General features: G+C 43.4%; 1 protein-coding gene across 2 annotated transcripts in view; it reads left to right on the forward strand.

Annotated features, from left to right (window-relative positions):
• Positions 1 to 10881, forward strand: part of LOC138765566 (uncharacterized) — a 39798-nt gene extending 28917 nt beyond the window's left edge. For both annotated transcript variants that reach the window (XM_069942591.1, XM_069942592.1), the window contains exon 6: positions 10798 to 10881. The gene's annotated coding sequence lies outside the window, so the exon portion shown is untranslated. The remainder of the gene's footprint in view (positions 1 to 10797) is intronic.
• The last annotated feature ends 9091 nt before the right edge of the window (positions 10882 to 19972 follow it).

Below are 19972 nucleotides of genomic sequence, written 5' to 3' on the forward strand. Positions count from 1 at the left end.
TGGTTGTCATTAGAATTTAGTGCAGTTAAAAGAAAAATGAAAAGAGCATAAGATAAAATGCAAAGTTTAGAACTGGTCATGACAGAAATAGGGAAAAGCATGTGGAAGAGCGGGAAACGTCTCTAGAAATGGAAGTAAAGAGAAAAATTGGAAGAAAGTGACAAAAAAGTTAGACACAAAAGTTGTTATCTCAGAAAATTGATATGTTGGAAAATTATAGTAGGAGAAACAACGTAAAAATAGTGGGCCTGAAGGAGGGTGAAGAAGGCACAGACATGAAGGAATTTATAAAAGGATGGATCCCGAAGGTCCTGGGAACGACAGAAATGCAGGAAGAAATGGAAATAGAAAGGGAACACAGAGTATTAGCTCCGAAACCACAGACACATCAAAAACCAAGATCCATCTTAGTAACATTTTTAAGATATACAACAAGAGAAAATATACTGGAGCGGGCAAGGAATAAAATTAGAGAAGATAATAAGCCATTGGAATATAAGGAACAAAAAATATTTTTTTACCTGGACAAGTTTTGAACTCTTAAAGAAGAGGAAGGAATTTAATACGGCGAAAACGATTTTATGGAAGAAAGGCTATAAATTCATGTTAAGACATCCAGCCGTGCTTAAAGTATTTATACCTGGGGAGCAAAACAGGCTGTTCTCGGATCCGGAGAAAGTGCAAGAATTCACAGAACATTTGCAGGGCAGAAGAAGAGATGAAGAAATGTAACATGAAAGAAGAACGGTGATAAAGTATATATAAAGATGTAAAAATATAAAGTAAAAATAATGTATATGTAAAGAACTAAAGATGGAAAAGAGAAGGGAAGGAAGGAAGAAGGGGGAAAAGAGAGAGAGCTTTGTAATATGTATAAAAAGATAATGTTTTCTTGGGGGGGCTGGGGGGAGAGAATAACCGTCATTGTGAAATCAGTTGATGCTTGCGAGCAAGATCGCAAACCAAATGGAAAGGGGAGTTGTGGTTGCCTGGCAAGGGATAAGGGGAAACTCAGAGAGGGGGGGTTCATTTGGGGTCAAGGTGTTATTGGTTGTGGGGATTGTCAGAGTATTTCATGTTTTAAATGTGTTGTGATACATTGAGTTTAAAAAATGAAAACTAAAAGACAAAAATGGGAAAAAGGGGGATGGAGGTGGTGAGGAGGAGGAAAAGAGGTGTAAACAAGATATAAGATGGCCATGTTGAACTATATGACTATAAACATTAATGGAATACATAACCAAATTAAAAGGAAGAGGCTACTAAATTTACTGAAAAAAAAAAGATATAGCATTTGTGCAAAAAACGCATCTAACTGAAGTGGAACATAACAAACTAAAGAGAGACTGGGTAGGACATGTAACAGCAGCATGATATAATTCAAAAGCCAGAGGTGTAGCCATATTAGTTAACAAAAATGTACCAATCAAAATAGAGGAGGAAATAATAGATCCAACAGGGAGGTATGTAATGATAAAGCGTCAGATATACTCAGAATTTTGGAATTTTCTCAATATATACGCACCTAATGAGGAGGATCACAAGTTTATGCAAGATATTTTTTTTGAAGAGTGTAGATACACAAGGGAATATATTGATAGGAGGGGACTTTAACCTTAATTTGGACCCAAAGTTGGATAAAACTGGACAAAAGACAAGCAAAAAGAATAAAGTAGCCAAATTGATGGTTAAATCAATCCAGGAAATGAAACTTATGGATATATGGAGGAGGCAGCACCCAAGGGAGAAGGAATACTCATATTATTCGAGTAGGCATAAAACATACTCAAGGATTGATATGTTTTTGTTGTTGGCCCATATTCAAGGGAGAGTTAGAGAGTTAGGAAAACTGAGTATAAAGCTAGATTACTTTCTGATCATTCACCCCTGTCATTAGTAATAGAACTGGAGGACATCCAACCAAGAACATATAGATGGAGGTTAAACTCCATGCTACTTAAAAGACAGGATTTTAGAGAGTTTATTGAACACCAAATTAAAACATATTTTGAAATAAACACAGAATTGGTTAAAGATAAATTTATACTATGGGATGCAATGAAAACCTTCATTCAAGGGCAGATAATAAGTTATGTAACTAAGATGAAAAAGGAATACAATCAGGAAATAGAGCAGTTGGAAAGGGAGAAAGTATTTACAGAAAAGGAACTAGTGAAAAGGGACGATATAAAGAAAAAGAGAGAATGGCGGACATAAAAATAAAATACAAAACATTACAAGCGTATAAGGTGGAGAAGAACATAATGGAAATAAAGCAAAAGTATTACGAATTGGGGGAAAAAAACATAAAATATTAGCCTGGCAACTTAAAACAGAAGAAGCTAAAAGACCTGTATTGGCATCAAGGAAAAAGGACAAACAAATCACATATAACCCAACAGAGATTAATGAAAACTTAAGGAATTTTATGAATAATTATACCAAACTGAGAATGAGGGGAAAGATGATAAAATAGAAGAGTTTTTAGCTAAAATTGAACTGCCAAAATTGCAAGAGGAGCAAAAAAAAAACTGATAAAACCATTTGAAATAGAGGAAGTAGAGGATATATTAAAAAAGCTGCCGAACAATAAAACACCAGGAGAGGATGGATTCCCAATAGAATTCTATAAAACATTTAAAGATTTATTAATTCCTCCTCTCCTGGAAGTAATGAATCAGGTTGAAGAAACACAAAACTTGCCAGACTCATATAAGACAGCAATAATTACAGTAATACCAAAGGAAGGATCCATTAACACCAGCATCATATAGACCAATACCTCTACTTAGCTCAGATTATAAGATAATAGAGAAATTATTAGCAAACAGATTGGCCGACTGAGTACCAAAAATAGTAAAACAAGATCAAACTGGATTTATCAAGAAAAGACGAACAGCAGATAATGTCTGTAAACTTATTCATTAAATTCATGCAGCTCAAGGATTAAAGTAAAAAAACAATGGTGGCTGTTGCCTTAGATGCAGAAAAAGTCTTTGACAGGGTAGAGTGGAACTACTTATTTAAAGTATTACAGAAGTTCAATCTGCCAGAAAAATATATTAATTGGATTAAAGCATTATATAATGGACCATTGGCAAAGGTAAATGGATATGTATCGAACCAGTTCAAATTAAGTAGATCAACTAGGCAGGGATGTCCATTATCGCCCTCATTGTTCACCTTAGCAATAGAACTATTGGCAGATCTGATAAGAATAGAAAATAAAATAAAAGGGATAAAAATAAAGGAGAAGGAGTATAAAATCAGTTTATTTGCAGATGACATCATAGTATACCTAACACAGTGGTTCTCAACCTTTTACTTTCCACTCACATACAACTTTAAATATTCCCTGCCATAAGTATTCTGTGATTAGTAAGTGATTGCTTAAGGTGGTCTGTGAGTAGGAAGGGAAGGTTGAGAATCACTGCTCTAGACCCAATTATTACTGAAATATTTTGTTTGAGAAAATTGTCATTGGTCCATTTCCTTTGGAGATCTGAAACCGTGCACATAACGAGTCAATGAGGGATGATTAAAACAGTGGTTTTCAAACTTTTTCTTTCCACCCACATACCACCTTAAACAATCCCTTATTAATCACAGAACACTTATGCATAGGGAATACTTAGTGATATGTGAGTGGAAAGTAAAAAGTTGGGAACTACTGACCTAACAGAACCAGAGATATCAATAAAATAACTACATAAGAAATTGAAGGAATATTGGAGTATAAGGTTAACACAAATAAAAGTGAAGCGATGCCAATGAGTGATGCAAATTGTACAGAACTTGAAAAAGAATCACCATTTAAATGGCAAGCACAAGCTATCTGATACCTAGGGATCAGGTTAGATAATAACTAAAGCCACTTGTACAAACTAAATTATCAGCCACTAATAAAGAAATTCCAGGAAGGCTTAGAACATTGGAAAAAATTACCGCTAACGTTGTTAGGGAGGGTGAACTGCATTAAAATAAATGTGCTCCCAAGGATACAATATTTATTTCAAATGTTACCAATTCCCTTAACAGAGAAATTCTTTGTTGAACTAAAGAGAATATAACCATATAACCATATAACCACTTACAGCACAGAACAGGCCAGTTCGGCCCTACTAGTCCATGCCATAGCAAATCCCCACCCTCCTAGTCCCACTGACCAGCACCCGGTCCATACCCCTCTAGTCCCCTCCTATCCATGTAACGATCCAGTCTTTCCTTAAATGTAACCAATAATCCCGCCTCGACCACGTCTGCCGGAAGCTCATTCCACATCCCCACCACCCTCTGCGTAAAGAAATTTCCCCTCATGTTCCCCCTATAATTTTCCCCCTTCAATCTTAAACCATGTCCTCTAGTTTGAATCTCCCCCTTTCTTAATTGAAAAAGCCTATCCACATTTACTCTGTCTGTCCCTTTTAAAATCTTAAACACCTCTATTAAGTCCCCTCTCAATCTTCTACGCTCCAGAGAAAAAAAGCCCCAGTCTGCACAACCTTTCTCTGTAACTCAGACCCTGAAATCCTGTCAACATTCTCGTGAACCTTCTCTGCACTCTCTCTATTTTGTTTATATCTTTCCTATAATTTGGTGACCAAAACTGTACACAGTACTCCAAATTTGGCCTCACCAATGCCTTGTACAATTTCATCATAACCTCCCTACTCTTGAATTCAATACTCCGATTTATGAAGGCCAACATTCCAAATGCCTTCTTCACCACACCATCTACCTGAGTATCAGCCTTGAGGGTACTATTTACCATCACTCCTAAATCCCTTTGTTGCTCTGCACTCCTCAATTGTCTACCATTCAATGTATATGACCTATTTAAATTTGCTTTTCCAAAATGCAGCACCTCACATTTATCTGTATTAAATTCCATCAGCCATTTCTCAGCCCACACCTCCAGCCTTCCTAAATCACCTTTTAATCTACGGTAATCTACCTCACTGTCCACAACACCACCAATCTTTGTGTCATCCGCAAACTTGCTTATCCAATTTTCTACCCCTACATCCAGATCGTTAATATATATAACAAATAATAGTGGACCCAGGACCGAACCCTGAGGAACTCCACTAGTCACCGGCCTCCAATTGGACAAACAATTTTCTACCACTACTCTCTGACACCTCCCATCCATCCATTGCTGAATCCATTTCACTACCTCCTTATTTATACCTAATTTATACCTAATGCCTCCACCTTTTTTCCTAACCAGGAATAATAAGGAAATTCTTGTGGAAAGGGGGGAAACCGAGGGTAGCACTAGATAAATTAACAGAGTGGTACAAACAAGGTGGTTTGCAGTTACCAAACTTCAGAAATTATTATAGAGCAGCACAATTAAGGTATTTATCAGATTTTTACCAGACGAGAGAAAAACCAGATTGGACTAAGATAAAACTAGATAAAATAGGAGAGAAGGTACCAGAATATATACTTTATAAGTGGGATGAAAAGCTGGTGCAATGTAACAGCTCACAAGTATTGCATCATTTACTTAATATTTATGGAAGAAGATATACATAGAAAATAAATTACCAAATACCAAAATAGTTATTGCCGCAAAATCCGCTAATCCCTTTTACAATAGATAACCTTTCCTTTAGAGAATGGGAAAGAAAAAGAATCAAGAAAATAGAAAATTGTTTTTTGGGAAATAATTTATTAACATTTGAACAGTTGAAGGACAAATATGGAATAACTCATGGTACAATGTTTGTATATCATCAACTGAAAGCTTATTTAAAGGATAAATTGGGAAACAGACTGAGATTAACAGAAGGAAGCAGCTTTGAATATGTGATTACAGACAATGATAATAAAAGGATTTATAACGAACATGTACATTAAGCTGCAAGTTAAAGAAAATGATGAAATAAGCTATAAACCTCAACAAAAGTGGGAAAAGGATTTAAACAAAAGATAAAAAATGAAACATGGGAAAAGTTATGTTCTGGAACTATGAAGAATATAATAAACACGAGATTATACATGATTGGTTACACAGGTTATACATCACGCCTCAAAAATTAAAAGAATGGGATCCAACAATATCAGACAGATGTTTTTGCTGTAAAAATGAAATGGGAACAAGAAAACATGCAATTTGGGCATGTACGAAAGTGAATACATTTTGGGAAGGAAGAACTAAATCAGATATTAAATAAAATCACAAAAAAACAACCTATCAAAAAATCCAGAGATCTTTCTTTTAAGTAACATAAGTAGTAAAGAATTAGTCTTCAAATTGGATAAAGCGCAAGAAAGATTCATTATGATAGCCTTAGCAGTAGCAAAAAAATGTATAATGAGAGTACAGCAATGGTACATGGAAATGAATAAATGTATTCCATTGGAAAAAATAACATATCATTTAAAAAAATAAAGTTTGAACAAATTTTGGAACCGTACATCGAACATAACAGAGAGAGTTTGCCTCAAAATTCCATCCCCTAAAAGGATAAGAAGACAAAACGATTTAATTTAGTGTGTAAAAGTAGATGGCACATTTTTCTTGTTTGTTTTATGGTTTTATTGTATTGTATATGTTGAATATTTATTGGTTTTGGAGGGGTGTGGGAAGGGGGGAGGGAGGGAAGGGGGAAAAAGGGGGAAAATGCCACTGTGTTTACTGAATGAGAAACGTTTGTACATATTTTGGTTGATATGGTTCACTGTGTGAGAAATAAAAAATGTTAAAAACTGAACAAGATTCATTAAACGTGACCTACCATGCAGAAAACCATGCTGACTGTCCTTAATCAGTCCATATCTGTCCAAATATCTACACATTCTATCTCTCAGAACTCCTAATAATTTACCTACTACTGACGTCCGGATCACTGGGCCATAGTTACCTGGTTTACTCTAGGAGCCTTCGTTAAACAGGGAGACAACAGGAGTCACTTTCCAATCCCCCAGCACCTCTCTTGTGGCCAAGGACATTTTGAATCTGACAGGGCCCCTGCAATTTCAACACTTGTTTCCCTCAAGGTCCAAGTGAATATTAGATCCGGCCCAGGGGATTTGTCCACCTTTATTCGCTGTCAGGCAGCAATCTCATCTCCCTCCTTAATCTCCATACATTTCATGACGTTTCTATTTGTTTCCCTTCCATTCGTAAGCAAAATGCCAGTTTCCTGAGTAAATACTGATGCAAAAATAGTGTTTTGTTAGTCTCCATGCATCGTTGACCACTCTGATCCTCCCGGGGACCATTTTTCCCTTCCTGATTTCATTATTTAGTATTCCCTTACATTTTCGATATTCTGTGAGTACCTCATTTGCTCCTTGTTACCTATAACCAGTTATACACCTCTCTCTTCTTCTTAATCCTATTACCAATATCCCTTGAAAACCATTGTTCCCTATGCCTGTTAATTTTCCCTTTAATCCTGGTAGGAACGTACCTCAAAATCTCGCCCTTGAATGCCTTCCACTTGTTGGACGCATCCTTGCCAGAAAACAGTTTATTCCAATCATCTCCTTCAAGATCCTTTCTCATTTCGACAAAATTGGCCTTTCTCCAATGTAGAACCTCAACTCGAGGATCAGACTGATCCTTATCCATAAGTAACTTGAACTTAATGACATTATGGCCACTGGAACCAAAGTGCTCACCAACACAGACTTCTGCCACCTGACCTGCCTGGTTCCCTAATAGGAGATCAAGTATTGCATCCTCTCTCATTGGTACCTCAGCATATTGATTTAGAAAACTTTCCTGTAGACATTTGACAATCTCCAAGCCACCCAGTCCTTTCACAGTATGGGAGACCCATTCAATATGTGGAAAGTTAAGATCTCCTACTACCACAACTTTGCTTCTTACGATGGTCTGCCAGCTCCCGACAAATTTGTGCCTCTAATTCTCTCAAACTATCAGGTGGTCTATAATTCAAGCCTGTTAGTGTGTTCACACATTTACCATTCTTTAGCTCCATCCAAATGGCCTCTGTCGACGAGCCCTCTGGACTCTCCTGTCTCAGCACAGCTGTGATATTTTCCCTGACTTGCAACACCACTCCTCTCCCTTTCATCGCCCCTGCCCCCATCACGTCTGAAGCAACAGAACTCCGGAACATTGAGCTGCCAGTCCTGTCCCTCCTGCAACCAAGTCTCACTAATAGCAAGAACATCATAATCCCACATGGAAATCCACTTCCTAAACACATCTAACTTATTGACAATTTAAAATTGATACATCTGAGAACATTCCTATCATGTACAAACCTCTGCTTTCTGAATTTCCATTCTGTCCTGCTTTAACAGCTCTCCCTCTCTTTCTTTGTCACCATCTATTATCTCCATGGCTTCCTGGCCTTAATCAATTAACTCAATTCCAGCCTCCTGACTCCAACTCTAAAAATGTTGAGGGAAACTTCTTCACACAGAGTGTGGTGGGAGTGTGGAACGGGCTGCCTGCTGAGGTGGTGAATGTGGGCTCAATTTTAACATCTGAGAAGTATTTGGACAGGTACATGGTTGGGAGGGGTATGGAGGGATATGACCTGGGTACAGGTTAGTGGGACTAGGCAAAAAAATGGTTCAGCTCAGAATAGAAGGGCCGAAGAGTCCTGTTTCTGTGCTGTAATGTTCCATGGTTCTAAACAGTCCATTCAACCCTTCTAGTCTGTTCCAAACTATTATTCTGCCTAGTCCCACTGACCATATTCCTCCAGACCCCTCCCATCCATGTACCTGTCCCCCTTGCTTGTTTCTTGTCTGTCAAACTCAAGTTGGCAGCTCGTTCCACACTCCCACTACTCTCTGTGTGAAAAGGTTCCTCCTGACATTCTCCCTGAACTTCTCCACTAACCCATGTCCTCCAGTTCTTGTTTCACTCCAACCTCAGTGGAAAAAACCTACTCTGTGTTTACTCCTCAAAATTTTAAATACCTCGATCAAATCTCCCCTCATTCTTCTACGCTCCAAGGAACAAAGTCTTAACCTGTTTAACCTTTCCCTGTACCTCAGTTCCTCAAGTCCCGGCAACATCCTCATGAATCAAGTGAGGGTGGATTCTGGGCAGGTGCAACCAGGTGGTGGATCAGGGAAGAGTTAAGTGATGGGGGAACCCGGTGGGGGGGGGGGGAGACAGGTAGATTATGGGGAATCAGGTGGGGTAGAGTGGGGTGAGACAGGTAGGTGATGAAGAAACCAGGTGGGGAGAGGGGGTCAGGTCAGTGATGGATGAACCAGGTGGGGAAGAGGAGGGTGAGACTGGTAAGTGATGGGGTAACCAGGTGGGGGAGAGGAGGGTGGGGCAGGTAAGTGAAAGGGGAACTGGTTAGGGGAAAGAGGGGTGGGACAGGTAGTTAATGGGGGAACAAGGTGGGGGAGAAGGGTGTCAGTTAAATGATGGTGGAACCAGCTGGGTGAGAGGGGGTTAGGTAAGTGAAATGGGAACTGGGAAAGGTAGAGAGGGGTGGGACAGGTAATGAAATGGGAACTGGTTAGGGGAAAGAGGGGTGGGACAGGTAGTTGATGGGGAACAAGGTGGGGGAGAAGGGTGTCAGGTAAGTGAAGGGGGAACCAGGTAGGGGAGAGAAGGGTAGGACAGGTAAGTGAAATGGGAATTGGGTAGAGGAGAGAGGTTTGGGACAGGTAAGTGAAATGGGAACTGGTTAGGGGAGAGAGAGGTGGGACAGGTAAGTGAAATGAGAACTGGTTTGGGGAAAAGAGGGGTGGGACAGGTAGTTGATGGGGAACAAGGTGGGGGAGAAGGGTGTCAGGTAAGTGAAGGGGGAACCAGGTAGGGGAGAGAAGGGTAGGACAGGTAAGTGAAATGGGAACTGGGTAGAGGAGAGAGGTTTGGGACAGGTAAGTGAAATGGGAACTGGGTAAGGTAGAGAGGGGTGGGACAGGTAAGTGAAATGGGAACTGGTTAGGGTAGAGAGGGGTGGGACAGATAAGTGAAATGGGAATTGGTTTGGGGAAAAGAGGGGTGGGACATGCAGTTGATGGGGGAACAAAGTGGGGGAGAAGGCTGCCAGGTAAATGATGGTGGAACCAGGTGGGGAAGAGGGGGTCAGGCAAGTGAAAGGGGAAGCAGGTGGGGGAGAGGAGGGTGGGAGAGGTAAGTGAAAGTGGAACTGCGTAGAGGAGAGAGGTGTGGGACAGGTAAGTGAAATGGGAACTGGGTAAGGTAGAGAGGGGTGGAACAGGTAAGTGAAATGGGAACTGGTTAGGGGAGAGAGGGGTGGGACAGGTAAGTGAAATGGGAACTGGTTAGGGGAAAGAGGGGTGGGACAGGTAGTTAATGGTGAACAAGGTTGGGGAGAAGGGTGTCAGGTAAATGATGGTAAAACCAGGTTCGGGAGTGGAGGTCAGGTATGTGAAGGGGGAACCAGGTCGGGGAGAAAAGGGTGGGACAGGTAAGTGATGGGGGAACTGGTTGGGAGGGAGGGTGTTGGGACAGGTGAGTTAAGGGGGTACTGGGTAGGGGATCAAGGGGTGGGACATGTAGGTGATGGGGAACAAGGTGGGGGAGAAGGGCGTCAGGTAAGTGATGGTGGAACCAGGTGGGGGAGAAGGGGATGGTCAGGTACGTAATGGAGGAACCAGGTGGGGTAGATGGGGATGGTTCAGGTAAGTGATGGGGTAACCGGCTGAGGGAGAAGGGGGTCAGGTAAGAGATAGGGAAGTGGGTGAGGAGGAGGAGATGGACAGATGGAACCTAGTGGGTGTTGGGGGGTGCAGCAGTCTCGTTTGTCCTCAATCCTTTGAGGGACGAGGACTCAACGTGCAATGCACCAACATTGTTCTCACTCTCTTTCCCAGTCTCGTTGAACCCCACCTTCATTTATGTGCTAGTCATCCTGGTTCTCCTGATCACACTTTGCGTCATCCTTCTCATCTTCCGGAAGAAAGGTGAGCTCCTCTCTTGCTGACCAAACACATCTCTCTCTGAAGGAGGTGGAACCAATCAGCTCGCTAACCCATCTCCATTTTTCCATCAGTGCTGGCCACAGGTGGGGTGAAATGGTAGCGAGTTGTCCAACAGAGAATGGATGGCACTGTTGGTGTAGTGGTTAGGACAATGTTGTAACAGCGCCATAGAGACCAGAGTTCAAATTCAGCGCTTTCAGGAGTTTGCACATTCTCCCCGTGACCTGCATGGGTTTTCCGCAGGTGCTCTAGTTTCCTCCCATTCTTCAAAATATACAGAGATTCCAGGTTAATTGGGGTATTTGGGCGGCACGGGCTCATGGGCTGGAAGGGCCTGTTACCGTGCTGCATGTCCAAATTTAAATGAAGTTGGGTGAACTTGTGGATCCTGGTTCATTCGGTGGACCTCACGAAATGATATTACCCAAACGTTCGTCCTGGTCAGACTATTTTATTCTGCAGAATTGTGAGCGATCTGCACAAGGCCTCACAAAGATGCTCTCTCTATAAAGGCTGGCAGAGATTGACCCCGTGTTTCACAGCTTGCCTTTGTTCAGTCTACACATGGGTAGGGTTACACTTGACCCAATCAAAAGTTTTCACAGTACATTCTTACTCAATGCAGTTACTACAAGTACAAATTCCATTGCCACATAAGATCGACAGCCTCTTCTCAGACTTGCTCGATGATTGGTTCAGAGTAAATTCCTATAGTTCGTCAACATGCTAATTAGTCCTCTTGAATTGCCTTGCCTGCCTTACTAGAATTATGCAAAACCTAACTGTGTTCTTTACTTACTATTAACCCCATCCTTCCTCAATCTCTGCTGCCCCTCCCCAGTTGCCTGGTTTCCCAATGCCCCATTCAAAGCACACCACTTTTCCCAGGGACCACCCTGAAGTGCCAGTTGATGAGTAGATAAAGACGATGCGATTAAACAATATTCATGGCTTTTATTAGCTGAAGCTTATGGTACAATAATGAAAGACAATAGGTGCATCTACAGTTATATCCAAGGGGAGTGTCCTTAACAGAAGAGATAATGCACAGCCAATGTTAGTACAGCAAGGCTCGCCAGAGGGGAGACAGGCAGCTTGGCAGACATTCACCACAATCTCCCCCCGGCAGAAGAAGGGTTGAAATCAAAAGGAAAGCTACTAGGGAAAACTTAAACAAGCAATACAAGGATACCATATTTGGCATTGAGAATTCTCTGACAGCTAAAACATGCCAGTATCTAGCAAAGTAATCGAAATATAATGAGTTGTTTTATGAAAATTGGAGCCTATTGGGTTGTTTCCGAATTCTGGTTGATATTCTCAGTGGGACAGGTGCAGGCCTTCTAAACTTTGTAATCTTGGGAACTGGTACAGGTCCTGGATCTGTAGTGTGGGAAGGTCGGACATCTGGACCTGCTCCAGAATCACCAGCTTGAAGTAGTGGAGCCTCAGCATGGCCATCTGAAAACTGACTAGGGGTCACAGGCTGGTGGGGTAAGTCCAACCTCTCAGGCTCACTCTGAGTAGGGGTGCGAGGAAGGGGTGAACCAAGTGAGGCCAGATCTCTTTGGGGTAGAGTGTCCATGCTCCCGTCTGGGAATTTAACATGAGCATAATTGGGGTTAGTATGCAGTAGCTGAACTGGTTGGACTAGGGGGTCTGTTTTATGTGCCCGAGCGTGGCTCTTCAGCAGCTCGGTTCCAGGCTCAGATAAACAGGCTGGCCAGTCCATCACAGATCCTGATTTCCTTGAACAATCATGTATCCATGTATCGCTTGCTTAAGTTTTACCTTGTAGTTGTCCTTTTGATTTAAATTCTTCTTCTACCAGGGGGAGACTGTGGAAAATCTCTGCCAAGCTGCCTGTCTCCCCTCTGATAAGCCTTGCTGTACTAATATTGGCTGTACATTATCTCTACTGTTAAGGACACTCCCCTTGGGTATAACTGTACATGCACCTATTGTCTTTCATTATTGTACCATAAGTTTCTCGTAATAAAATTGAAGTGCCAGATGATGAAGTAGACAAAGACGATGTGGTCAAACAATAATCATGCCTTTTATGAGCAGAAACTCATGGTACAATAATGAAAGACAATAGGTGCATATACATTTATACACAAGGGGAGTGTCCTTAACGGTAGAGATAATGCACACCCAATGTTAGTACAGCAAGGCTCGCCAAAGGGGAGACAGGCAACTTAGCAGAGATTCACCACACACCCCCTCCATGATTCCCTAGATCACTCCTCCCTTCCCTCCTGATCTCCTCCTTGGCACCTACCCCTGTGACTGCAGGAGATGCTCTACCTGCACCCACACCTCCTCCCTCAGCACCATTTGGGGCCCCAAACAGTCTTCCAGGGGAAACAACACTTCACTTATGAATCTACAGGGGTTATCTACTGCATCCGGTGCTCCCATTGTGGTCTTCTCTACATCGGAGAGACTGGGCACAGACTGGGACATGGCTTCGCTGAGCACCTTCACTCCGTCTACAGCAAAGACCTCCCAGTGGCCAACCATTTTAATTCCCTGCACCATTCAAACACTGACATGCCTGTCCATGGCCTGACGCTCAGCCAAACCGAGGCCACCTACAAATTGGAGGAATAATACCTAATATTCCATCTGGGCCCCCTCCAACCAGAGACGACCTCCAATTTCCATAATCCCCCTTATCTGAGACTTTCTTTCCCTCTGTCTCCTTTCTCCCTTTCCTCTCCATTCGGAGAGCTACTCTCCCACCCATATCCACCTTTTACCTGTCGGCCTGTGTTCCCCCCTACACTTTCCCCCCTCCTCTCCTCCTTCCCCCTCTCCACCACTTTATTCCGGCACCTTCCTGCTTTTTGCTCGTGCTTTGACAAAGCATCGACACCTGAAATGTTGGCCACCCTTTACTTCCTGCAGATGCCACATGACCTGCAGTTCCCACCCACTCATGCTGCAGTGAATCCCAGTCGTCCACTCCTTGCCCACTCAAACCATCAGCTGGTTCAAACCAGAGTTGGATCTCAGGGACTGGTGGGGAACTGGGTCAAGACTGGGTTCTAAGTTAGCATAGATAGAATAGACCAAATGGCCTAATTCTTCACTGCTGTTGAGATAAACCTCATTAAATTCTGGTCCATTCATGTTGCCGAAAGTTGTGATTACTGCTTGGTGAGCAAGGTTAAAAATATCACGCTGAATTTGTCATGTGACTCCATGGGCCGTGGGAGGGGATTCATTGGGGGGGGGTCAGTGACAGGGGAGTGTTTTCATGGGTAAGGTATCTGTGGGCTAGAGTATCCATGGGTGAAACTGTCCATTACAAGAGAGTCTGTGGGGAAAGTGTTCCTGTGGGAGAGTGTCCGTGGGTGAAGCTTCATCCATTAGTAGGGTGTCCATGGGAAGAGTCAGTGACGGGGGAGAGTGTCCATGGGGAGAGTCGATGATGGGGGAGAGTGACCGTGGGAAGAGACGGTGACGGGGGAGAGGGTCGATGGGGAGAGTCGGTAACAGGGCGAGTCACTCTGAGCCATGACATTTATTTGACCTTTAATTCTGCACCTCTTGGTAGATGGGGTGGATTTCAGGTTTGAAGGTTAATACTTCCTCAACTTTTTATTCCTTCAGAGAATCTGTGTCTGATGATGTGTAAGAGTCGTCCAAAAAGGTAAGATTATCAGATATTAGGTAAAGAGTAACTTCCCCCATGTGACCCTGTGGGCCTCAGGAATCCCTGACCTCGTTTCTAAAGTGATCCATCCTTTGAACGACTAGTTTCTTCGATCACTGTGTAAGCTGAACTAGTGGTGAAGATCAGGGTCAATGAAGCTGATTAAACAAGATGGTTGTGAAGAGAGATCTAGGCACACTGGCCTTGATAAATCAAGGTTTTGTGTGTAAGAGTTGGGATGTTGTGTGGAAGTTCAATAAGACATTTGTGAGGCCAAATTTGGAGAACTGTGTGCAGTTTGGTCACCCAACCACAGGATCAATATCAATAAGATAGAAAGAGAGCAGTTGCCTGGACTTCATGAACTGAGTTACAGGGATAGGTTAAACAGGTCGGACTTTATTCCCTGGAGCGTAGAAGAGTGATAGAGATGTACAAAATGATGCGGGGGTTGGATAGAGTAAATGCAAGCAGTCTTTCTCCACTAAGGTTGGGTGAGACAAGAACATGATGTCATGGGTTCATGATGAAAGGGGAAAGGTTTAGGGCAGCTGTTCTCAACCTTTTCCTTTACACTCACATCCCTCTGTAAGTAATCCCCCTGCCAACGATGTTCTTAAGGGATTGCTTAAGGTTGTGTGTGAGTGGGAAGGGAATGTTGAGAATCACTGCTCGAGATACAAATGTTCCTGAAATATTTTGCTTGAGAAAAATTGTTTTTGGCCCATTTCCTTTGGCGTTATGAAACTGTGCACATAACGAGTCAATTAGGTATGAATAAATCAGTGGTTGCGTGTCGGTGGGGTAGAGTGTGAGAGTGTCTGTGGAAAGAGTGGGTATCAAAGGTTAAGGGGTGAAGGTTGGGCTGTGGAGCTGAGTGGGCATATGGATCAGCTCATGATTGAATAGCAGGCCAGACTCAATGGGCTGAATGTCCTATTTCTGCTTCTGTGTCTTATAATCTTGTGGACATCCCAAATCTTCTCAGAAAGTAGAGATGTTGGTGTTTTTACTGGAGCTGAGGTTTATTCAAGATTCAAAATTCCTTCATTGTCATGTAATAGTACAAATCGTGTAATATTACATGCAATTGGCTTCTGCCTGGTGTAAGACAGGCAAAGAGTCACCATAAGTTAACCCGGTGACCCTTACGGAATAAGAGAAAGAAGCAATGCTGTTCCAGTGCCAGTGACCTAGGTTCAAATCCCGTGCTGTCTATAAAGAATTTGTACATTCTCCTCATGTCTCCATGAGTTTCCCAGGAGCTCCAGTTCATCGTTCAAAATGTACAGGGTTGTATGTTAATTACTTGTGTTTGGGCGGCACGAGCTCATGGGCCGAAGGGCCTGTTACCATACTGTATGTCTACATTTTAAATATTTACAGCTCCTTTAGAGTCACTGAGTGTCGTGGATTTTGCATCATATTGAATCTCTCTGTAAATTTGCCTTTGGTGTGTGGGGGCGAGGGGTCACGGTGAGTGAGGGTGGAGGAAGGTCACAAGTGGGATGGTGCTGTGATCTCTTAACCTTGGGTCCATTTTCAACAGGAGCGCTCCAAATTCTACCAGCCTTGGTGGGAGAAGGGAGAAGAAGCTTCAGTCTGCATCAGGTACAGAGTTGGAACAGGCAACCTTTCGGGTCGAGACCCTCTATCGAGATGAGTGGGATAGGGCAATATCCGCAATATCAGTGGGGAAGGAGGTAGGGGGTGGCAGGATGTGGAGAGGCAGGAAGAGGGAAAGGTGACGGGAGCATGGGAAGGTTAAAGCGAGAGATAAGAATGGGAGTGGATGGAGTAGAGAGGAAGGAAGGGGAACCACAAAATTTCGTAAGGCATTTGAGAAGGTCACTGCATTTCTTCAAGGATTCAAGATTCAGTTTATTTTCATGTCATAAAAACAGTGTCATGGTCCACAAAACTGCCTTTTACCTGCTGTAAGGAAGAAAGATTCGCCATCGGCAGAAATTGCCTGAAGTGTCTCTTACAGACAGAGAAAGAGAAGCAAAAGAGAGGACCCCCCCACCCCCCCAAAGTCACCAAGTGATGATTCTCTCACTTTTATTTTTAAAAATGGCAATACTGTCGCTGGGGTAGACCCAGGAGGGCAGGGAGCGGACACGGAGCAAGGTCCTTCCACCCGGACTCAAGCCGATGGCATGAGGTTGGGGGTGGGGTGGGTTCTGCGGTTGACATTGTCCGCCCCTCTGATGTAGGTGACGCGAGCGCTGCTTTTATGGCATCGAGCGTCATTAAATGGTAGTGACAGTTGACGCACACCAGTGACGCGGCCTGGGGCGGGTGGACCGTTGCTAGTGTGCGTCAAGCTGGACGTTAGTGATCGCAGAGAGGGTGGGGGAGGCGGGTCTGACAGTGATTGATGGCCATGACCGTTATGGGGGGGTGGGAGGGGCATAGCACATCGCTTGAAACCAGCTGTGGCGGCCTCTTGTCTTACAAAATGGACATTTTCTTCTGTGGTTTCTGTTACCATTCACTGTCCAGCTTGGTTACTGATCAGAGGTCAGTGGACTTTATGTTTAACAGTAAAACGTAAACAAAGATAAAGAACGCAAAGATTCAAGAATGGAGACTGGAACTTGCAGCATTTAGTTCCACAATAAAGTACTGTCTTGGGCCCTGACACATTGAGTTCAGCTTTACTACCGCCGCATTCGCTGATGTTCACCACGGACTTTGTCATCCAGGAATAACTCCGGCTGCTGCATTTTGTTAGAGCAAAGAATCTCCCCTTTTCTACAGAAGATGTCGAGAAGACGTGCTTCATGCATGGTCTGTGCTGAACTAAAGCCTCAGTTCTACCAGCCACCAGGAGGGACTCTTATCCAAGCAGCAACACCCATGGGACAGTTTAGTATTGATTTCAAGGGCCCCTTGCCGACAGCTTCACGTAACCCATATCTGCTTACAGAGTTTGATGAATACTCACGTTTCCCCTTTGCCTTCCCATGTCCCAATATGCAGACTACCACAGGGATCAGATGCCTGGATATGCTTTCAGTCCATGGGGAATGCCAGATTACATCCACTCTGATCAAGGCATGAACTTCATGTCTCGCAGAAGGGGGTTGCCACAAGTCATACTATCCCTTACCACCCAATCGGGAAGGGACAGGTAGAGGGGTTCAACAGCATCATATAGAAGGCAGTCCATTTGGCCCTTAGATCATGTTACCTGCCCAAAAAGCAATGGGAATTGGCGCTTCCTGAGGTACTACATTCCCAAAGATTGCTCTTGTGTACAGCAACAAATACTACACCCTGTGAACGGTTTTTTTGCTTTCCAACGCCGCTCATTCTATGGAAATTCACTGCCCTCCTGGCTAATGACCCCTGGACCTACACAACTAGGACCTACACAAGGGTTGTGAGGAGGAACAAGAACGAACCACTTGTAGATCAAATTGAACTCCTAGACCAGTGGTCCTCGGCATTTTCGTTCCCACCCAAATACCACTTGAGGCAATGCCTTACTGATCACAGAGCACCGATGGCATTGGGCATACTTAAAGTGGGATGTGAGTGGAAAGAAAAAAGTTGAGAACCACTGTCCTTGACAGTAATCCCACATATGCAAACATCAGGCACCCAGATGGACAGGAGTCTACTGGGTCTGTCCGTGACTTGGCACCTTGTCCAGAAGCCCAGGCAATCCCCACATCTACTAATGTAGAACAAGATCAAAGAAATCTGGTGGAATCAATCCTGGAGGAGGAGGAAGATATAACTTGTCGCAGCGGGGAGGATGATGAAACCGTAGGCCTTTTCACTCTGTGGGCGAGTGGTGACACTACTTTTAATTTTTTCAATATCAAATTTTATCAGTGAAACTCTTGGGAAGGTAGAACATCCTGGGCCTTTCACACTGCGGTCCAAATTCCCTGTAATTTGCCCTCCTCAGCAATGACGTAGTGAGTGACGCATTACCAATTCATAGAAAGTCCTATCAGATGTCAGAAAACTGTGCATGTGTGTGTCTGTCTGTGTGTGTGCGTGTGTGTATTCACACAAACAGACAAACCAGCTCACGAATTGGCGGGCAAGTCCTCAGTAGATCTGATTGTGAGAACTCCAGGTGCGCGACAAGTCCACGGCCTGGCAGCTTGTGTCATAAAAGTCCCAGGAGCTGTGTCATCGGTTTCCAAGGGATTTAAATGTGTGTGAGATTTTTATTAAAGTCAATTGGTTCAACTCACTTTCGACTCTGTGTGGTTCTTTATCTCGCTGTGAGACCAGTGCAGCTACAATACACACGCAGAAGATATATTTCAGACCCCACCTCCTGTCAGTATCAGGCTCCGCCTTCCCAACAGTATCAGGCCCCACCCACCCACCAGTGTCAGGCCCCGCCCTCCCGTCAGTTTCAGCCACACCTCCACACTCATTGAGATTCCGTGCATGTGGAGTTGGACGTCTGCAGACAGCCTGCACCTCGGCCATAATCCCTGCCTGTCTTACAGATACCTGCACGTACGCCAACGTTGTGATCGATGGTGGAGAAGCCCAAACACCTGAGGCCCACGGTGCAGGTAAGTTCAATGTTCCTCATCGCCACCTCCCAGGTGACTTGGATTCCAGCTAGTGGAGAAATGGAGCAGCTTCAGGGGGTCATGGTTCACGTAGCGGTTAGTACGAAGCTGTTACGGTGCCAGTGACTCGGTTCCAATCCACTACTCTCTGTGAGGATTTGGCATGTTCTCCCCGTGACCTGTGTGGGTCTCCTCCAGGAGCTCCAGTTTCGGTGGCAATCAGTGGTGAGCAGGGTACTGCAGGGGTCGGTGCTGGGCCCACAACTATCCACAATATACATATACAATCTGATCTGGAAGAGGGGACAGAGCGGGGTGTATCTGTTTGGTGATAACACTGTATAGAGTGGAAAAGCAAATTGTACAGAGGATGCAGAGAATCTGCAGAGAGATATCAATAGGTTAAGTGAGTGGGCAAAGGGCTGGCAGGTGGAGTCCAATGTTGGTAAATGTGAGGTCTTCCACATTGGAAGTAAAAATAGAAGACCAGAATATTATTTAAATGCCAAGTGATTGCAGCACGTTGCCGTGCAGAAGGACTCGGGAGGGCTTGTGCGTGAATTGCCAATAGTTGCCAGGATGCCAAGAAAATAAATTAAATGTTAACCTTCACTGCAAAAAGCATTTGATAGATTGGAATAGGAATTTTTATTTTTTTCGGTATCAAATTGTTTTGGCTTTCCAAATACTTTTATAAATTGGATGAAAGTGTTATCTAATCAACCAAAAGCTAAAATGGTTGCAAATAGAATTAAAAGAGAAATTGGGTGTGAATTTGAGACTTCCATAACAAAGTCAATTAGAATATTTAATTACAGATAGATTTATTACTAATATGTATATAAAATTGCAA

Source organism: Narcine bancroftii, chromosome 1 (assembly GCF_036971445.1).
Source record: "Narcine bancroftii isolate sNarBan1 chromosome 1, sNarBan1.hap1, whole genome shotgun sequence".
Classification (NCBI taxonomy): Eukaryota; Metazoa; Chordata; class Chondrichthyes; order Torpediniformes; family Narcinidae; genus Narcine; species Narcine bancroftii.